Source organism: Equus quagga, chromosome 10 (genome assembly GCF_021613505.1).
Source record: "Equus quagga isolate Etosha38 chromosome 10, UCLA_HA_Equagga_1.0, whole genome shotgun sequence".
NCBI lineage: Eukaryota > Metazoa > Chordata > Mammalia > Perissodactyla > Equidae > Equus > Equus quagga.
In genome coordinates this window covers 12,243,683-12,255,496 of record NC_060276.1, presented here as the reverse complement: position 1 = coordinate 12,255,496, position 11,814 = coordinate 12,243,683, and positions in this window count along the sequence as shown.

Here is an 11,814-nt window from a genome sequence, read left to right as displayed (position 1 = left end):
AATGAAGCAAAGTCCCGAATGCTGGGAGACTTTCCTAGGACGCGAAAATTGTGCACCAGGAAATCTTCTACACCCTTGGCTCCTAGTTTAGAACTGGAATTTGCGAAACTTAAAAAATTAAATCTGTAGGCTGAGTCTAGAATTGCCACGAGACTGAGCATCCCAACCCCCACTTCACCCGGCTTGCGCCGCCCTTTACGGTTTGCCCCGAAGCTGTTGGATAGAACTTTCAGAATCCTCTATAAAAGTAAGGAAGAAATAAGTAAAGGGAGTTCAGAGACATTTACATGAGCTTTCTGCCGCGCCACCTTCTCCTGCTAGCCTAGAGCTGGGGACAGGGTCCAGCGACACCACGACCTCCCCTCAGGTCGTCAAGGGGGCCTCTACTCCTGGGCACAGGTGCTTCTCTTTTTCCCCTCTGGGGTTTAGATTCGTTTCAACAAACCTTTCCTGGGTATTTTCTTTGTACTGGGCACTGAGCTAGGGGCTGGACGTGGTTACGTCTTAAAAGACCTCCTCAACAGGGTGGTCGCAATCTAGTCCGGGGATACCGACGGGCAAACACAACCCGTTAGAAAGTAATGGCTGCTAGAGGAGAGATTCAAAGTACTGAGGGAAATAGGGGAGAGCGATATTGCACCTGAAAGGGGGGCGTCTGGGAAGCTTTTCTGAAAGCGCTGGAGATTAAACTGGACCTTGAAATGTAGGAAGCCTTTAGAGGACCGAAAGGAGCCCAGTGGGCAAAATCCAGAGTGGAGGGAGAGGTCACTGAGAAAGTGCTGGACAAGCTAAGAAAAGGAATACACCCACCCATCGTCTTGGCAGACGCCCAGGATATGTGGGCAGGGGCGGCCCGAATGGACTAAAACCCAAAAGGATCTTCAGAAGCACCCTATGAAGTTTGAACTTGATTTTGTGAGCAACGAGTAGCCCATCCCCAATGAAATGCAAATGCAGGAGATTTAAGGTATGTTCCCAAACTGTCCTTTATGCCCAGGGAGCAAAATCATACGTTTCCAATTCTTTCCCTATTATGGTTCCTTCTGTTTGCTCGCTCTTGAGGCTATAGCTAATGATTTTTAAGATTTATGTTAAATGTATATTAATCAGATGTTAAGATATTTTGTTGGCAAAGTGGATCTAAGGTTTTGCTCTCTACTATTTCAGCAATTTAATTTCAAGTACAGTTTATTTCCTGGCTTTACTTTTATTAAACACAGCAACTAATGTAATTTAGTTCACTCTTTTTTTGTTGAACACCTAGTATGTGGCAGGCACTATTCTAGATACTAGAATTTGGGAGTGGAGAAGATTATTGTCATTCATTTTAGGCATGTCTAGAATCCTTATCAATAAAATGCATTCTTATCAAGTAGGTAATAGAAAACAAATTTAGACGTTTGGGAATGCAAGTGCTTACTAGTAAATAATGTGTACTATCTTTCCATATACGATTTTGTTAAACAAATGGAAAAAAATGTACTTTGTTTACAGATTCAAACAGATCAACTTAAAAAAAATGAGAGAACTGGAAATTGTTTTTCAGGATTCTCTCACACACCTTTGTGTGAGTCTTATCTCACACGCCATTGTCATGTTGCCCAACTTAAACACAAGATGTTTAGGATCCCCCAAGAGGTAGCAGTATTACTGATCATATTTTCATTTGTTATTATGTTTCTGTTATCTCTATGTCCTCCTAATTTGTTTCATCACAACACCTATACTCATGGGTCCAGAGTAATTTGCTTGACTATAAAAATGCAATTCCAAACAAATCAAAGAATGCTCAGCAAAATGTGAAATTTATGCAGGGAAATTTTTTTCCATATTCAGACTCACCCTGAAATGGGAGTTACTCTCACACACATCCTTTAAGAGTTACTTTCCTTTGTGAGTTTTTTTTTAAGACAAGAAGAAATTATTTTTGTTCTTTTCACAGTTTCCAAAGAAAACCCAGGTGTTGTAGAAAGCTGTTGTCAATGACTGTGAAAAGCAGACCATCAGCCAGCATTTTCATTTGGTCCACTCCATAAACAGAACTGCAAAAACTAACTTCCTCTTGTCTAGACTGTCAGAACCCGTGGTATATAACACCAACTCTTGTGGTGTATCAGCTGACTGCGGCAGAAGCCCCAGACTCCAGCAGGCAGGATTTCAGAGGAAGCTGTCTTCCGACCTTATTACCGTCTTGACTAGATATAATGCTTACTTTTGGAGACAGGGAAGGGAAAGTGTTCTTCCTTGACCATTTCAATTCTCCTGCCTCATTTCTGTGCAAGCCCCTCTGAAGCCCTTCTTCTCTATTGCCCTCCTTGTTCTTTCCCACCTTCTACCCCAACCCCTCAGAAATCTCACCATAACAAATGGGCAGAACAACCACAGTGTCGTGGGATGCAGTCCATACTTCGGAAGAAGGGGCCAAACTGCTTCTGGGTCAGTTGGTCAGCAATTCAAGGATCCAGCAGGAAGGGAATGGTGAGAAGAAGGAGTCACTTCTTCCATCTAATATGAAAAAAAGAAAGAAATTGAAACTGTTATATCATCATCTGAATCACTGCCCTCAGCAATTTGAAGAAATTCAACTGTCTCTGCTGAGCTTTCAAACATACCTCATAAGAGTACTTTTTGCCCATTTGAAATTTCTTTCTCCCTTCCAAGGCTAGTCTTAATGTTTATTTAGGACCAGTCTTGCCCATATCTTCCTAACTATTGGCCCTCTTCAATTCATTCTTCATACTGTAACCACAGAAATCTTTGGAAGACAAATCAAATCACTCCCCTGCTTATAACTTTTCAGTAGCTTCTCATTGCTCCTAGAATAAGTCCCAAATCTTGCCTTAACATCATGTACAAGTCCCTGAATTCTCTGACCTCTGCCTTCCTCTCTAACCTCCCTTGGGCCTACTCTCGCCTTCACTCGCCAAGCTCCACCCCACTGGCCACCTTTCATCCTTTGAGTTCCCAAAGCTCCTTCTCCCCTGACAGCGTTTGCACATGCAACCGTCTCTGCTGGAAGGCTTTCATGGCCTTTGCAATTCATCCTTCAGATCTCAGCTTAAATATCACTTGGTCAGATGAGATCAGGGCCCCTTGTTATGGTGCCCCAAATAGCCCATATTAATTACATCGAGGATACTGGCAAGTGAGGTCAGTAATCATGGAGAACAGCAGAAGTCAAGGGGATTGTGGATGATCTAATATTATTTTGCTGTTCAAAAAGGGGAAGTAGGTGTATTCTAGTGATCATGCTATCAAAGGCATGCAAGTTTCTAGAACCAACTGTTAAAAGGATGGGGTATTTTATTACAGTGGAAGGGAAGAGGCAATCACTAGGAACCACAATGAATTCACTGAGATATAGTTTGGCCTTCAAAATTCTGAGAAAATGATTTCTAGTTCAGAATTCTACATCCTACCAAACTATATTGGGAGGATAGACAGAAAAGAGGTTAGAGAGGATATGGCATAAGAAGACTGAATCTTTATCTTCCATAATAAGAAGTCATTAAGTCAAAATATATCAGTATAGTTATTTAGAAATAATGAGATAAATACCAGAAGAAACAGCTAAAATAATGAGAAGTTCTTGCCTCTAGGAGCGCAAATTGAGAATGGAAAAGAATGGGATAAGGGATTTCTATTTTTTCTCTTTACAAGCCTTAAAACTAACTTTTTCACTATGTATATGCATTATTTTCATAAAAATAAAAATTAGTTTGAAAATACAAATAGCATTTGGACACGTAGACAGGAAGTGGGAGAACATTCTAGCCAAGAGAAATGGCAAAGATGTGGAGGTGAAAATATTCCGGTAAATGGTAAGTGGACTTGCCTACAGGAGCAGTGGGTCCACGTTGAGGAGTAGTAAATGATATAAAATTTAAACTTCCCTCCTCAGGAATCCACTGGAATATGCATTCCATCATATGAGATAGTAAATCAAGAAAGAGGAAAACACGAGATGCAGAAAATAGGGGATGACCATAAAAGAGAGGTGAAGGGAATTCCCCGGATGATGTTGAAAGAAAGTTTGAGGTAGACAGCTGTGTGGCACACCTAGAGAGCAGCCAGGCCAGAGGAGAGTGGGAAGATGGAGGGATATAGGAGGGATGTCTCGAGAGAAAAAAATTTTAAAAATTTACTGATAGATTATCTGATGTGTTTGACCATGTGGAGAATAGTATTTAGAAAGATTTTACGGTTGTGTGGGAAAATTAGTGATTGATACACAGAAAACGAAGCAAACAAACTAACAAAAACCAAGGCAGTTTTTAACTCTGGGAAAAATTGAAAGTTGCTCAAGAAAGTAAATGAGTCATGATAAAATACTACTTGGCTCTGAAATGAAAGACATTTACATAGTCATAACAATGAAAACACTGCCTTAATGATTTACCAAATTAAAATTCTTTTATAGGATGAAGGGAAAACAAGTTGGAAAGGATGGTGTTGTAAGAGGTCTAAATCTGTATCTTCCATAATAAGAAGGCAATAAGTACTATCTAAAAATGGAAAGCTCAGGAAACAGTATAAGTACATTATATAGAAATATAATGGAAGTAAATACTAGAAGGAACAGCTAAAATTATTGAAAGTGGTTGCTTTAGTAGTACAGATCAGAAGTTGGGAGAGGTGGAGTAGGAGTCTGCTCTTTTTCTTTATAAGTCTTATTAATCTATTTAACTTTTTAACTATGCATATGCATTACTTTCCAAAAATAAAAATTAATGAAAAGAGTAAATAGCATTTTGAATGGGCAGAAAGAAAGGAGAGAGTTCTAGCCAAGAGCAACAGCAAAGATATGAAGTAGTAAGTAGACCTCCCTAGGGGAGTGTGAGTTCATACTGAGGAGAAGTGAAAGATAATCTTAATAACTGTCATTTATTGAGCACTTGCTATGTGCAAGGCACTATGCTAAGCACTTTATGCACGTTATGTCATTTATTCTAACTAACCTCATAAGGTACCACTATTGTCCTCATTTTTAAAATGGAGAAACTGAAAGGTTAGGAGACTTACCCAAAGTCACAGCTAGAAAAATAGCAGAGCAAAGAGTCAAACATGTCTGCCTGGCTCCAAATCCATACCCTTAATCTTCAAAGTTTGAAGGTGTAATTGACAAGATTTGATCACTGATTTAATTTGTGGGACAAAGGAGAGAGGTGAATCCAAAATGACAAAGGAATTAAGGCTTGGTGAGTGGGAGAATGATATTTATTCATTTATTTATTTCAACAAATATTTATTGACTGTTGACTACATTCAAGCAGTGCGATGGTGCTATAGTAATGAATCTGAGAGATATGATCTCTGCTCTCATAGAGTTTACCATCAGTCATACATAGACAAATCGTTCAGTGGGAACATCAGTGGAGAAAATTGTGAGTTCAGTTTTAACTATGGTGAAGTAATCACAGAATGCTCAAATAAAAATGTCCAGTATGCATGGGAAATGTGGTATTAGAGCTTGGTATAAGATGCTCTAAACCTCAAAAAATCTATCCTTGGTCAAGGGAAATCAGAACTGAGAAAAGCTATTTCCTTTAATGCTTAAAAAATTGTGCATGAGCTTTAAGAGTGCAGTTTCAGTAGTAGCTGGGCTGGAAGCCAGATTGCAGGCGTTTGTAGGTGTAAACCATTCATTTGCAAAGCTTGATGGTGGAAGAAGGGAAAAGGATTGTACAATGGCTAGGAGGGCCCTCAGGATTAAGCAACTTTTCTTTTCCAAACAAAAGGAGACCTGTATATGTTTAAAAGGAAAGAGGGAAGGATTCTGTAGAAAGGAGAAGCTAGAGATTTCATAAAAAGAAGATAATTGAGGAAGCTGGGTGTGAAATGAGGTAAGAAGGATGGACTGGAGAACATGAGGCTCGAGTTTGAGAGGGGAAGAGGGACGCTTCTTCCTCTAAGACAGTAAAGAAGACTGAGAGGGGAAAGAGTGAATCAAATAGTCTTAGACGAAAAGAATGCATAAGAGTGAGCAGTCTCTATCTTTTGAGCAGAGCTTAGGTTATGTGAGAAAGGTCAGTTGGGGAAGAGGTTGGAGCTTCATAAGGAATCAAAGAATAGAATTTGAAGTTCAGATCTGAAAATTAACAAAGCTTTTGGGTACTCAACAGCCCTATTTCAACCACTGTCTACTGTTAGAATAATAGCACATTGCACCATCCTCTAGTCTTCCTGATCAATTAATTCAAATTTTATCTCACCCAGGCCAACATTTAGGTACTAAGACTCAGGCAGGATGCCATCAAAGTCCATTAAAAATGGCTCTCTTCCCAGCAGTGATTGTGATGCAAACTCCCCTTAACAATCAAATCCAACCTTGAATTAATTAATATCTCTGTTGGTGTCTGTTTTATTTTTAAGTCGTATAGTTCTTATTGGCTCACTTTCTAACATTTGTAATTCCATTTGGCACTCCTCAGTAAGTTTTTAGTTTGCCCTACTTGAAAAAGTATTTGCCATTTTGGTTTCATTTATTTCTTGTCACAGAATATAACTATAATACACCAACATGCACAAAACACAGAACAAACAGACGAGCTTCTTGAGGGCAGGGATCATGTCTTATTTGTCTTTATCCCTATTTCCCAGGGAAGAGTATGACACATTGTTGAAGCTCAAGAAATGTTGAGAAAGGAATGAATGATTATCATTGTACTGTTATGGGGAGAGCCCTAAACCGAGATCTAGGAGATATCAATTCTGGCTGTTATCTAGAGTTCCTCTTGAATCAATCACGTACACTCTCTGGACCTTATATTTGCCATGGGAAAATGATGGAGTTGAGTGATTTATTAAATTACCTGTGACTTATGAATTTTACATGCCATTTTTAAGCAGATAAAATTTCAAGTTTCCAAGTGGCAGTATTTAGATTGCTGTTAGAAACTTGTTCTAAGTCCCCGGGCAACTCATTGGTCACTGCCTGGGAATCAGAGTAGATCTGTGGCTTAGGTTCTCTCTTCTAGGTATAATAGACAACTAGATGTGCTACTCAGAATTCTGTCCACTGGGAAGATATCCCTTTCCCAGTGTCTTTTTGGGGCACGCTGTGGTGGAGTTATAGTGCTTTAGTCATCTGCCTTCAGATGGTGCCAGCTTAACTAACTTTTGTGTAAACCAGGCTCATGTATTTCTTTTTTATCTTAAGTCATTTGGCCTTAGGTAACTTAACAAGAGGCCACAGGTGTGGATTGAGGGAGGGGCAGCAGGATGGCGGGAGGAGGTGCCACGGGAGTCTAGGCCATCTACTCATGAAACTAACTTATGCCTTCAGAGCCTGCTCAGGCTCAATCCTACATATACATCTTGCACAGAGTGATGGAATACTTCTGGGCACCCCAGACTTTGTGGCCAGGCAGATTAGATAACACTGTTTGTGATGGGCAGCCTGTGTCTTTAGCCTCACTTAAGCAGGTACTCAGTCTCTACCAGAAACCATCAGCAAACCAGGAAATTCTTCTCAAAAGGAGAGCTCCCAGCAAAACAGGCTATCAATTGAGGTGAGCAAGGCAGACATCCCAACAGGTGTCCAGTAAACCTTCTCAGACTCCCATGGCCCCTCCTTTTAGCACTGCCTTTTCCTAGCACCTGCCTCAAGAGCCCAGGGCTCTTCTGCAATTCCCTCTTATGGATAGAGGAATGAGATCTGATAAACCTCTTCAATCGAGGAATTTGGAGACTTTTAAAAGTGTTTAGGTGTTTATAAAGAACCAGAGGGAATGAGCAATGCCGGGCCAAAGTAATAAGTCTATGTTGATGGGATTTAAGTATCAGTAAGTAAACTGTTTAGATGTGTGGGGAGGTTTCACTCACCTAAGGCCTCTTAAATCACACCTTGTGACTGCCAACTATTCTGCCCAGTAGCTTCTGCTTTACGCTTGTGGGGAGGGCCAAATTTCCTCTCTGCCCCAATCAGCCTACCTTTCAATATTCAACACCTTCTCCTTACTCCACCCTCCTTCCACCATATCACCATACCTGTGATGAGAATCTTCCTAATCAATCCTGGGTTGAACAGAGAACACTCAACAATAATAATAATAAAAAAAAGACTATACTCGTCAAATAAATTAAGTACTTGAACTGTACATTTCTTAACATTCAGAGTAAAGCTGCTTCCTTCTGTAGTGTGTCCATACATACAGATTGTCCAGAATCACGTAGGCAACCAGATAGAATGTGGACTTCAAAGAAACAGTGGTCTTATCATTCTTTACAAGAAGTTAATTAGCTCCTCTCCTACAGAACACTACTAAGACTATGATTGGTAGTGTTTCAACTCCTGCTCAGCTGTAAGTCATAATTAATAATTAGGCTATTTCTCTGGTAACTGTCATTCCGTGACTACTGGGCACTCGCATCTCATTAATGATTGTTTTACGTTACCAAGGGCAGGCATTTTTCCAGTGACCCTCAGGCTTCCACTGGAAGTTTTAGCTGGGTCTAATCTCTATGAGTCTCCACCAAACATACTGCCCTCCCCATTCCCACACTGTTATCCAAATGAAATTAGGTTAAAGGAACAGAAAAGTCACAAAAGGGCGGAGTAAAGTTTATGGATCAATTGCATGTATATTTGTCAAGCAACAGTTTTTCTTTTTAAGCACTCACTGGATCATTACTTTTCTTACCTCCTTTGGGCTGCCTCCCTCAGTTATTTCTCAGTCTGCCAGAAATTGAGTGTTCCCTAAAGTACAGGACTCTTGATAATGGCCCTGATTCACTCCACTTTAGGGATGGTGCTTCCTGGATGGTGTATTATTTGTAATATGTGCAGAGTCCCTGATATCAGCAGTTTTGTGTTTAATAGATGGATGTGAGACTGCTTCACCTTTTAACAGTCTGTAAAGTCCCATATTAATATTAGTTAATATTAATTATTATTATTTAGTGGGGAAAGTCAATATCTTCTTTAGTTTAAACCACAGCTGCCTTGGAAATGCATGATAATTTCCCTAATCCACTTTTGTTCTTGGCCCAGATGATAAACAATATTCATGATCTAAAATGTACAGAGAAGTTATTCATAGCCTTGACATATTTTTCCTTGAACTGTTTAAATATCAACATAGTCCAAACAAAGCCTGCCAGGAAAGTAATTGATTCATATTCATTTCTGTTCGTGACCTCCCATAGAAAGAAATTAAAGAGTGCATAAGTATAAAGAACAGATAGAAACAGGCAAAAGTTCAGCAAACTGCTGTGAATACGGTGATGAAATTACATATATTTTGGGGTTTTCTCTGTACCTATTTCCATAATGTAGTTACACAATGACTTTTGGCATCTTTTAGAGGAAGACGTACGCTTATTTCAATTTCTTCCTCAACTGCAGGAATGGCAAATATATGGTACATATGTTGCCACTCCCCAGTCCCACAGTCATAGCAGACAGTGCTAGTCAATCTTGGCACTCTTTATTACAGAATTTGGAAGTAATCCCATAATTATTTGCAATCCAGCCATTCTACACAGCTATGTGAATAGATCAGAGTGGTCACTGAGATGAAAGTCATTTGTCATTCTTGTTCTAACCTTAAGAGGTCATACCGTGTCTTAGTCAAGGATCAGTGGTGGCAAGGAGCAGAAACTCATTCAAGTACCTTAAGAAAGGGAAATTTGTTATAAGAATACAACAGACAATATTACAGATGTCTGGGCTATGAAGTACAGCCATGCTACAGAGTGATTGAAATTAGAATTGGCGAGCAAAACTGAGGTCGCTTGCTCTTTCTCTCAATGACCATGTAGTGTCTCTCTTCTATGCTTCTCTCCGTCTCCTCTTTCTTTTAACTGTCATATTCTTTCTACCTAATATGCCTTCCCAGCCCAACTCTGTATGTTATTTAATTCAAACATCCACATAGTTCTCTTACTAGATTCTCTGTGTCTCTTATTGAAAATTCTCAAGGAACCAAATCTGATGGCCAACTAATTTATGGGCTTCTGGGAGGTGACTTGTTTGCTTTTGCTTCAACTGGGGTTAGGGAAGTAGAATCACATTATATGTGTTCACATGTATTCTCTTATTTGTCCTTCCTGAGTAGGGTTGCCAGGTAAAATACAGGAGGCCCAATTAAATTTAAATTTCAGGTAAACTATGACTGTTCTTTGACATATGCATATGAAAAAAATTATTCATTGTTTATGTTAAATTCAAACTTAACTGGGCATTCTGTATTTTTATTTGCTAAATCTGGCAACCCTATCCCTGAGTCCTCTCTTGGACTACCCTTTAAGCTGGTACAGTGAAATTTTTTCTAGTAGTCAATAGCTGTTACCCTTAGAGTGTGAGTAAAAATCCTAAACTAAAATATCTCTGACTAGCAGAGATTCAGTGTGGCCACAGCGATAGTCCAAGTTTAGAATATTGCATGTTTTACTATTATTGGCTCTACTTTTGAAGACGTGATTTTTCCTTCCAGACTGATTTTAGTAGAAATTTTTTTTCGAGTGGACTGTTTTCCACAGAATAGAAGCTGTTTGGGGTCGGAGTCTAACTAATGTTAATTCTATGTACATTACTCAGTAGGGTGTTTGGAGCACCATGAGTATATAACAAATGTCACATTTGCAAAAAGTAACTTTCCTGAAAGAGTTTCTCCAAAAGAAGTTATAGTGGTGTTGACTGGGGCTTGTAGCTCCTGGGTGGGATTTGTTTAGGGTTTTCCAAGCCACTCATTTCTCTTCAGTAACCAAATCAAAAAGAAAATACTGATTACAAAGGACTGATTTATTCATTAATAGCTGGCCACGAACCAATAACCAAACACAGAGTGCTGTTAAGAGAGAGATTGTGAATGCAGCTTAGACTTCCTAATTAAGAAGGGGGCCTCCAACTTTCCACTCAAATTGTAATCTTGGGACCAGTCTGCATATTCATGTGTGGAGAGAGAGAAATGAGAGAGAAAGAGAGAGAGAAAGACAGACGACTAGAGTTTTAAAACAGACTCCAGTCACTTACGCAACTGGCAAAGTGAATGAGGACCACAGGGCTGCCTCACATACCCGGTCACAGGTTGTCCAGAGAGCATGCCAAACACGAGTCACCCTTCAAGGCAGTGACCTTACCCACTAGTGACGTGTGACCTAATACACAGTAAACTCTGTACAATCTTAATCTCCTGTGAGGAAGAGTCAGTGAAAGGGATGGAGTGTGAAAGGACACTTCCTCCCTAGCACTCCCTCTTATTTTTTTATTATTTGATCTTAGCTGTTTTTAAGGCAATAGCCAACTTCACCTAGTATATTAGTTTCCTAGGACTGCCACAACAGAGCTGGAACAGCGGACATTTATTATTTCACAGTTCTGAAGGCTAGAAGTCTGAGATCAAGGTGTTGATAGGGCCATGACCCTCCCTGAAAGCATTAGGGAAGGATCTTTGCCAGGCCTCCCTCCTTAGCTTCAGGTGGTTCCTTGGCTTGTGGCAGCATAATGCCAGTCTTCACATGCCATTCTCTTTATTTGCTTGTCTGGGTCCAACTTTCCCCTTTTTATAACAACACCAGTAATATTGGATTAGGAGCCCACTCTACTATGGTATGACTACATCTTAACTAATTATATCTGCAATGACCTTATTTCCAAATAAAGTCATATTCTGAGGTCCTGGATGTTAGGACTTCAACATATGAATTTGTGTGAGAGGGCACACAGTTTGAGCCATAATACCAAGCTATTCCATCATTCTTAAACCACATATCCCTTGTAGCATCTCCTGGATTTGTTTCTCCTCTTATTTGAGTACTTCTTACAAAAGTGTTTCAGTGTGGATGTTTGTGTGGCAGACCTTCTGAGGCCTT